The sequence below is a fragment of the Sminthopsis crassicaudata genome, chromosome 3, assembly GCF_048593235.1.
Source record: "Sminthopsis crassicaudata isolate SCR6 chromosome 3, ASM4859323v1, whole genome shotgun sequence".
Lineage (NCBI taxonomy): Eukaryota > Metazoa > Chordata > Mammalia > Dasyuromorphia > Dasyuridae > Sminthopsis > Sminthopsis crassicaudata.
In genome coordinates this window covers 588,760,003-588,770,735 of record NC_133619.1, presented here as the reverse complement: position 1 = coordinate 588,770,735, position 10,733 = coordinate 588,760,003, and positions in this window count along the sequence as shown.

Below are 10,733 nucleotides of genomic sequence, written 5' to 3'. Positions count from 1 at the left end.
GACCCCTACAGCCCATCCAAAGAGGTTGTTTCCACCTGTGTGGTAGGGGAGTGCAGAAGCGGGTCCCTGGGTTCTCCCATATGGGAGAGCCTCGTTACAGTCTCATTTTTTGACTTATGGATGCACTGGGTTTTGATGGTTCTAATTCTCTTTTTCAGGGAATTTACTCCTTAGGTAAAAATTTCCATTTTCTGCTCCATTTATTTTCTTCTTAATTTTTTTTCTCTCCTAAGTCATCTCACTTTAAAGTTTTATTTTAAAAATCTGCTTCTGGATGCCCATCAGTTGGGAAATGGCTAAATAAATTATCTGAATGTTCTATGAGAAATGAGCTGATTTCAGAAAAGCCTGGAAAGACTTACATGAACTGATTGGAAGTAAAGTGAGTAGAACCCAGGGAACACTGTACCTGGTACCAAGATTATGTGATGATCAACCGTGATGGACAGCTATTGTACTTGGAATGGTCAATGCCATCTGCATCCAGAAAGAGAACTCTAAGAGATTGGATTTGGATCACAATATTGTATTTTCACCTTTTTGTTGTTTGGTTTTTTCTTTTTCATTTTTTTTTCGCTTTTGATCTGATTTTTCTTGTACAACATAACAGATATGGAAATATTTTTAGAAGAATCGCACATGTTTAACTACATTGGATTGTTTGCTGTCTTTGGGAGGAGGGAAAGGAGGAAGATTTTGTTAAAGGTGAATGTTGAAAACTATGTGTTTAGAAAAATACTATTTTTAAAAAATTCTTCATTTTAGCTACTTTCACAGTATTTATGGTCAAGTCATATTTCCCCACTCTGAGGCTCTACTCATAGTCATGTTAGGAATTACTTTTATCTTCTGGATTATCTTTGCATTTCTCTTAACTCTTAGGTTTGTTTGTTTTTTTAAATTAGCCTTAGTTCTTTAACCTGGGACTGTATACTTCATTCAGTCCCTCTGCATAGACCGTGTCTGTCTTATTTGGTCCTTGATGCTGCTGTAGCTGCTACTCTGATTTGGGGGTTGGTATTAGGCTTTGTTTTGTCTCAATCCTTAGCTTCTTAGTTTCCTAGTGGTCTGCAGCAGGTCTCCTTTATGATCTATAATCAGAATTTGGTTCTGCTCCATCCCCTGTCAAGGGCACATGGAATAATGGAGGTCACTCTGACTTCAGGCCTGCTGCACAGCCCCCACAAGAGCCTACCTCCTGTGGTGGCCCTCTCTCCCCCGTCTTCTTGAGTGTCTACCACCAGGTTCTGTAATTCTGCTCACTGCCCTTAGTTCTAGCTCCTGTTTTTGTTCTGACAGGACAGACAGGGGATCTGGCCTCGGGTACCCAATTCCTGGAACTGGCTTGAGATCCCCTTTCACAGTGATGGTTGGCTGGCTTTAGATCTTTTAGAAGGAGCTCAAGTTGGCTTTCCTGGTATATAGCATCTCAATCAGCTTCTAGTTACCCTTTTTTGTACAGTTATGACCTGGGCAAATGTTTCTTTTAAAAATTTTAAGTTTTTTTTCAGATATTTTCTGGGATTTAAGTGGGAGAACTGGGATTCTCTATGAATTTTTGTTACCATCTTAACCAGAAGCTCCATTATCATTTCACAGGCCACAACAGTATTATTACATTTTTTAAAACTATAATGCAAGTGATGAGCATCCATGTTCAGTTCTGTGTACTTATTTTGTTTATATGGGACTTTGATTGAACTTTCATATCCCTTACTCACTGACCAAGTTGGGAGAGTTGGAATACTTCCTTGTTCCCCATTTCCACTTCCAGACTCTCCTTTGACCACCATCACTCAGTAACCTCTTTCATTGAAGTTTAATAAATAATAATCATGCAATTAAGAATTTTGTAGCTATCTATCTTCCTCAGTGAGCTCAGTGCTTGGTCCAGGGTCTTTTTCTGATCAAACTCCTGCTCTCATATTGGGAGATGTCTCCTTAAATATCCTAAATTCCTAGTTCCTGGATTAACTTCCTATGATCTACTCCTCCACTTTACTTCAGCTACAAGTCATGTTCATGAACTCTTAAAATTCACTTTATCTAATTATAATCTATCATTTCCTCTCTCCCTCTCAATTTTGACTACTAAGCCTGTTCTGCATCTTCCCTATGACCTCCAACCCTCTACCCATTTCTTTCCTGGGCCATCACCCCTGCACTGCCTATATTCTTCTACCTCCTATCTCAGCCCCTTTCTGAACCACTTCAATTCCTTGCAGCCTTATCCTATTACTGATTCCCATCATCTCAAGGGATGCCTTATCTCTTGATTCATGTGTTGAACAAGTAGAGAACATTGTAGAACTCTGCTAAATAGGTCTACTACAAATTTGTTAAAGACAATTCTTGATCTCCTAAGAGACTCTTCTGTTCAGCACAGTAAGTTTTCCAAATCTTATTACCAGTTTCTTCCTAACTTTACAAATTGCCTATTACCTAGAAATATGCCCATGTCTACATCTCAAAAACTTCACTGGATCCATCCATTATTCCAGAGTTCTACACTCTGTGGCTAAACTTGAGAAAACTATCTTCCTTTTCGTAAGTCTCCAGAATTTAGCTTCCAATCTCATCATTTAACCCAAACTTCCCTTTCCAAAGTTATTAACTCCAACAGCCTTTTCTTATTGTTACCCTTCTTGATCTTTCTGCAACTTTTGACACTGGCAATCACCCTCTTTTCTTTGATGCTCTTTTCTCTAGGCTTTTGTTGATTTCTCTAGGCTCTTTCTTGATTCCCCTTTCTGACAGCTCCTTTCCCCTTTCCTTTGCTACACTTTCATCCAAGTAATGCCTGCTAATCATAGGTATCTCATAGGGCTCTTTCTTTCCTTCTACACTATTTCATCAATTATCTCTACATAAACTCAGATCTACCTATCCAAACCTCTAACCTGAATTCTAATCTTGTACTTTCAATGGCCTATATACATCTTGAACTATAAAATCCTGTAGACATTTTAAATTTAACATATCCAAAACAAATTATGTTCTCCCACCCCACTCCCAACCCTGCCTCTACTCCTAATTTATTGTTTCTTGAAGGTAACGCTATTCTCAGTTATCTAGGCTTGCAACCCAGATCATCCTCAACACACTTCATTTCTACCTAAATATTTTTTTCATACACTACCTTCTCTCTGCTCTGATGCTGCTATCATCTTAGAGCAGAGCTACATCACCTCCCACTGGACTATTTGCAATAATTTGTTGGGTTTTCATATTATGTTTCTTCTGACTCCATTTTCCACTCAGTTGTCAAAGTGATTTTAAAGCAAAGGTCTGACCATGTCACACCCTCCTCCACTCAAACTCCAGTGTTTAAACTGTTACCTCTAGCATCAAATGTAAAACTATTTGGCATTCATAATTTGGTCTCTCACATCCCATCTTTGCACCCTACCATGTACTGCGATCCAGTGACACTGGGCTCATTGCCATTCTTTACATGAATCTCCCTCCTGGATTTGGGCATTTTTACTGGTCTCCATGTTTAAAAAAAAAAAAAAAAAAAAACCTCCTTCACCCTCCCATCATGTGCTTTATGTCATGTCAAAGAATTAACTGAGGGCACTGTGATTTCAGGTTAATCAAGGTGCATTTTTATTTTATGCACAAAGAAAGAGCCATTATCACTGACCTAACAATTGGATGCCACAGCCATGCTTTTCATTTAATCTATTTCATTTGATATATGCAATATATATAGATATATAATCTTTTGAGAATATAGAAAAAAGTGAAGAGAGGGTGATACATATCTAGTTGTATAGAAATGGGAGACTGATGAGGGTACAAAATGTGAGAATTAGTGGGGCTTGTGAATATTCTGAAAAAGATAATCTTATTAACATGTTGATATAGCAGAGGGAGCAAATGTTTTCCCAATGTTTTGCCTAGATGTAGTAAGATTTGTTTATGGAAAAATTTTCTCGGAGAGCAGTACTTATTCACATTCTTTTATAGTAATGTCATGATTTCTAGAACAAAGTAAGATATAGCCTATTTATCCTATGGGGAATGGCTTTTTCAAACATGTACATATCGAGCACTAAACAGCACTTAAAACATTTAGCACTTTGTGCTTGTCTTCTAATTCTGGATGATCTTATTTTGTACAAGAGCATTTCAATGTTGTGTAATGATCATTCGAATTTCTATGAATGAATGAACTTCAAGAGATACATGTTTCTGTTCTTAAAAAATTATTTGGTTTATATTAATTTGATGTTTGTTTCTAGGATAAAATATAAACTCCATTTAGCTTTTAAAAGCCCTTCTTATCTTGGTCCCCATCTATCCATCTTTACTGGATATTCCTCTAACACACTGCAATCTAGACAAACTGACCTCTATTCTTCACATGGGATATTTCCATTTCCTATTTTCATGCCTTTGCTTTCTAGTAAGCCTATTGGTCTGAAATGTATCTCTCCTTCACTTTTTTGTTTTTTTTTAAATCTCAACGGTGATTGCCTTTCCTCTCGTAAGGCCTTGAATTATTTTACTATTTTTCTATTTTCATAACGACTGTTAATAAATATACTTATTTTCTTTGGAATGTTGTTTTTTGAGTAAGGGTTTCATTCTTTGTGCTTGTATACATGGCTTAATAAATGAACAATTGTTTTCATGTAGTCTAAACTTTACGTCTGCCAAATTATGTTCCAAGTAAGAGTCCTTATTTCAGCTGTTGGTGTCTATCTTTGGGTTTACCAGACATTATGTTCAATTGCTCCTGGTTATTTACTCAAATTTTCTATTTTTTAAAACCAACACCAAATTAATTTTTGCTTTGTAGAATGGTTTTGAAGTCTGCAAGTACTATGTTTCTACAAGAACCCCTTGAGATAATTTTTCCTTCCTGATAAATTTTGCCCAGTTCTAAAAAGTAACCTCTTAGTCTTTGGGATACTAAAACATTTTGCTCAAGGTACTGTATTAGTTGGAAACTACTGCATGTACTGCAAAATGTAAATTCCATGTAATTGCTGGTATACTCTTGAAAACCACTGCTGTAAATTTGGATGATGCAGCTTAACCACAAGCTTTTGGATTAACTTTCCTTCACTTTTATAATATTTTGTACAAAAGTTGTCTTCATCTAAGTCCTGAATATCTTGGTAGATTGATAAGTACCAGGTATCTAATAGATACAATCTCCTTCAACTAGTACTTAAAAAGTCTTCCCCAGTCAAGGTCCCACTAACCTTTCTAGATATGTCCTATTACTCTTTGCATCCTTCAAACCCCTTAGTTGTTCCCTGAACTGGCTTCTCCATATCTTTGCATAAGCTGTCTTTTATTCTGCAACATACTCCCCACATCTTAGAACCTTTGGCTTCTTCAGCTGCTGCTCCCTCCACTTCTTTCCTGCACTCTTCTGTTAGTGCTTTCTCAAATGACTAATCTGTATATCTGGGACCATCACATAAGTTGCCTGAGGTCAAGGATTGTCTTCATTTTTGTTTTTGTGCTTATGTTAGGGCATAGGAATAATTAAAATCTGTTGAATTTAACAAAGCCTGATTTTTTTTACTCCTCTAAATTTATCTCCATAGTCTTTGTTTTCTGCCTCTTCGTGAGTGTTTTTGGTTCTAAAATGCTTAAAGTTTGTTGGCAGGTAATCAAAGTGACACTATGACATTAGATGGTCAGAGTTACTGGCGTGGAGCCTTTCTACAATGCTTTCAAATGAAACTGGTGTTTTTGTAATGACGACACAGTTTGGAGCAAAACTTTTTTTTTAACTTTTTTTATTGCAGTAGTGAAAGTTACACTTCAAACTGAAGCAAAGCGACACAAACCAAAAGATTTTAAAAATTGTAGAAATAAGACACAATATAGAATCTTTCCAGTATACAGCACTGGGGCAGAGAAGGAAGAAAGGCTCTATCTATCACAGATAGTTTTGGTGATAGTTTGGCTCAGAAAGAAATTGACATGACTAGTTCTTGTAGTGACATTAAGAAACTAAAACAAAATTCACCCAAAATACTTTCCCCAAATTTATTTTAAACTAAGGGTTCTTTGGAATACATCTTATCATCAAGATAACAATTTACGAGAATATTGACCATTAAATTTAATTACCTTGAACACACTTTTTATTCTGTGCTCACAGTCAGTCTTGACAATCCTATCTGTCACCTGGTAGTCTCATGAATAGTGACTGTTTTCAAAAGACATTGGTACTTTTTAATGCCCAGTTAAATGCAATCTATCAACCCTATGCTTTAATTTTTCACTGGAGCTAATTTAAGAATTTAACTATTTTGTCTTGACACTTGCCTCGGCCCCACTGTGATCCTTCTAATTGTAACTGAACCGTTCCTGAAAAGTCCTAAGTTGTCTTATTAAAAAAAAAAAAAATCTGGCTATTCTGTTTGTTAGTTAACCAAGATTTCATTTGGTTACATCCAGGCCTTACTTACTCCACACATATATTAATTAAAAAGACTTAAATAAAAGAAGCATTTCAAAATCACAGTCTCTAAATGACAGCTAACATGGACCACTTAATCATTTTTCAGAAGAGCCAACATATACACACACAAAGAAACAAGACATAGACAGGCCTGGTGGTAAGCCAGAGAACAAGGACAATGGGGTTAGACAGATTCAAGATCCCTTCATTTTACCATGCTGAAAGCTGATATTTTTGGCAATTATAGTTGGTATAAGAAAGGAGAATAAAGAGACTGACTCAGACAGTAATTCAGTTTTAAAATACACACACAGACACACATTCTTCCCCAAACCCCCAATAGTAATTTACAACAGCAACACAGATAGGCACACATGGTCAAAATGGTTACGATGGAAACATTAGAAGGCTTTGTAGATTAACCTGCTGTTCTATTCCTTGGTGCAAGTTCCCTCTCCTGCCCTTATCCCATTCAAAGCCCATCTTTGTATTTGCTCCTGAGAAAGGCCCTCTTATAAGAGGATACATTTCTACCAATGTGAACAGAATTTGCCATTACTTGCCCAAAGTAGCAGTGAGTGGGTAGGTAATGCTAATGGAGTGTGTGTGCAGATAATATATAAATGTTCTCTTGGTCCAATGGAGTGGTTTATTACTTAATTCTAAAAAGCACTGAGCACATTTTCTCTTTACAGGTTTTTCTGATACACAGTGTTAAATTATACATGTACTTTATTTATAGGCACATATATAAAAATCGTTGCTTTCCAAAACCTAGGATCTGGAAGTCTTTTAGTAGCAAGCTCACATAGCACAATAATACTTTTATGGATCCATAACTGAATAAAGAAGTATGTCAAAGCTCTGATACAGTGAAAATCCTTTAAACGAATATTTGTTATATGGTAGAGAACAGTGCTCTTTATTAAGAGAAATCATATGAAGTTTTTTTCTCCCCCTTTAGAAATAATTTACCTTTCACCGATCAGAACTGGAAGTCTTAAGTACCCTAATAGAACAAGGACAAATGCCACCTACTTCTGATTAGCATCTATTAGAGAACTCCAACCACTTGTACCAAGAGGAGCTCTGTGTATGTGTGTGCACATGCATGCATGAGCTATTTATAGCCACACATATTTTATGTAAATAGATATAAAAATATATTAGGTCAACTATTAAATGAATCTGTACCCTGTGTACCCAAAATGTATTCTTAAAAAAATCTACTGTTATTAACAAGATATATACCAAGGTATGTAATCCTGCAATGGGAAGTAGGGTTGTCATCAGAAATTGAATGAGTATCCCCTAGCTTTCATCCCCATCTTTGAGGAAACTGGATGAGACACAAGAAACTTTCTTTTTCAGTAGCATCTCTGGGTTCTGTGGATTTGAGGGAAATGGAAAAAGTGCTAACATTCTAGCAAACATTTGCAGGTACCTGAGCCCTCAAAGCTGCCAGAGGCACAGCCAATCTTACATGGCAAAACTACTCTGAGTGAAATAAGTACACTTTCCTCTTTAAAATAATGTTCCCCTATCATAAATAAAAACCCAATAGCAACCATACCACCCCAAAGAGCAAAAAGAGATTTTTAAATCTCCAACCAGTAAAGGAATAACTGTACACTAAACTCAAGTAGCCCCAGAATAAAAACCCCAAACCAAAAAACATCTGAAGTTAAAAAGGCTACTAATATGATGGCTTCCTTGTGGAAACTAATTCAAAACAACTTCAATTATTATAGCACCACTAAAATTAGTTTAATTTTTTTTCAGTTAATTGCCAAAAACAATCACAAAGTATAGTCTTGTACACTGAAGCTATGAAAGGGAGGAATGAAGCAAGACATGTTTGCAAATGAACACTGTGTTTCTCTGATACTGGTTTTGTGAAATGAGCCTACTGAAGACACTTTCACAGAGACAAACTGGAAAGAGATCTACACAATTGCCACTATGCTACTACTGTCTTGAATTGCAAACCTGTACATGCATTATCTTATTCTCACAACATCTCTGTGAGGTAAGTAGGGGCAAACATTATTTATCACCATTTTACTTATGGGGAAACGGAGGCACAGTGGTTAAGGAACTTGTAAAGATACAAAGCAATTCAGTGGCAGAGCAACAAAGCTAGGTCTGCTAACTTCTAGTCAAAGTGCTCTTTCTACTTTTTGAAGGCCACAAACAACCTACTGTTTTATTATAGCTGCTATTCTCTCTTCTCTGTATTTGAAAATACTTCCTTCTCACATTCAGCCTAGTTGATGTAAAAATAAATGATACAGAGTATTTCCTTGCTTAAGAACAAATGTATTAATGAAATAAAAGAATGGATAGATTAAAAAGAAAGATCTTAAAATAGTATTTGATTTGACATTGAAATTAAATGTAGAAAATTTTGTTGTAGAATTAAAGTTGAAATTAGATGAAATCCAACATAGTAAAACTGGAAGCAATTTTCATTGACTGTAAAGAATGGGATCTTTTTTGTCAGAGACTGAACACCACTTTTTTGAAGATAACAAATAGAAGAAAATTTTTATATCACTTTGCTACACACATTCCAAACACAATATACTATTTTCTATAACCATCATTACCACCAAATTGCTAAAAAACAAATTTTGCATCATTAACACTTTCAATTCTAAACTTTTACTTATAGGATTTCTTTGCTCTCTATCTTTCATCAAGGACAGCATTTTCATAGTCTACACTAGAACTGGAAATGGAACAGAAAGGCAAGAATAGCTTTAGGTTCTGAAGAAGCATCATGCGATATAAAACAACTGAATAAATGAATAAATCACAATTTAGAAGCTTCATATTTAGGTTGGGTAAATCTTTAACAAGTAATGAAGAGAAAAGAAAGAAACCAACAGCTTAATAAATCAGATCATAATTACAGTGCTAATGACTAACAGATTCATAGTGTCAGGCATAATCTTTTTTTCCTATTGTTCTTTATATAGGAAGATACTCATGTATGCTGGTATTTATCAAAACAAAAATACTAAGTTAATTTTTTAAAAATGCTAAATGATTCTGACAAACTAAGGTGAAAATAAATCATGGCATTTTAATCATCTCTCAGGGAAAATTTACAGTGTAGGAATATTTGGAATTTCATTTTAAAAAGGCACATGGTACTTATAAACTTATCATTAAAAATAAAAGCTCATAGTTTTTTTTTTTTTTTTTTTTGAAGATACCTATCATTAAGAATAGAGATCTGATCCTATGAACTTCCCCAACATTTGAGAAACTAGTTACATTTCCTGCAACTACTAACTCCTTGGGACGAATTGAAATTATTTTATCACTTATATTCCTCCATTGAAGTTCTTCCCCAATTTCTGGTGTTTCATGTAGTATAGAAGTGACTAGGAAGTCTTGGAGCTTAGACCTGACAAGTAGGAAAAGATTTATACAGAAGCCTGGTGACAGCCCATGTCCCTGCCTGAATCCCAGACTAAATGCTGATAGACTCAGCATTATAAGGTTAGCCACTAGGTAAATTTTTTCAATCATAACCATTTATGAAAATGACTTAAGATGTCTAAGAAATTGTGATCCTGTGTTTCAGCCGAGGAAGTTAACAAGACATGCAATCATGTCTAAAAATCTCTCTATTGCCAAATGTTTTCCCCCTCATCAAAACCTACTTGACAAAATTCAACATCTTTTGAAAACCATTGAGCAACAGTCATTATTTTATCCACAGGAAAAAATCTATCCAGAATAGGAGAGCCTTGATTAGCATTTCAGTTTTAGTCTGTTAAAGGGAGAGAATTTAAGTCAAGGTTGTATGACAGCAATGCCATGGCCATATATACGAATAAAGAATTAGCTTGATACATATTCTGTAAACAAACTCAAAGAGACTTTCAGTCCAACCAGAGAGTAAAACAAGAATCGAAACTGAGTTTCCACTGTTACTCCCTCAGGTAAATTCTGCTTATTCACTTGGTATATATTCTCCTTCCTAGCTATGAAATTCCCAAGTACTATTCAAACACCCAAGTGTGGCCCACTCTGAGTAGCTGAGAAATATTAAACAACTTCAAAGTTTCAGTCAAAGCAAAACAATAAGAGGAGAACCCTAATTTTCTTCGATGCTTTCCCTTAATTTCATTCACCTATTTATTTACAAAGATCTCAGATATTTCCACAAGCTTCATATGACAAAGGGATGCTAGACACATTTACAGTATTTTTACAGAAACACTATTTCCCTTCTTTGGTTTTGAAAATATTTTTTAAAAGGTAATTAAAATATTTTACTCAGCTA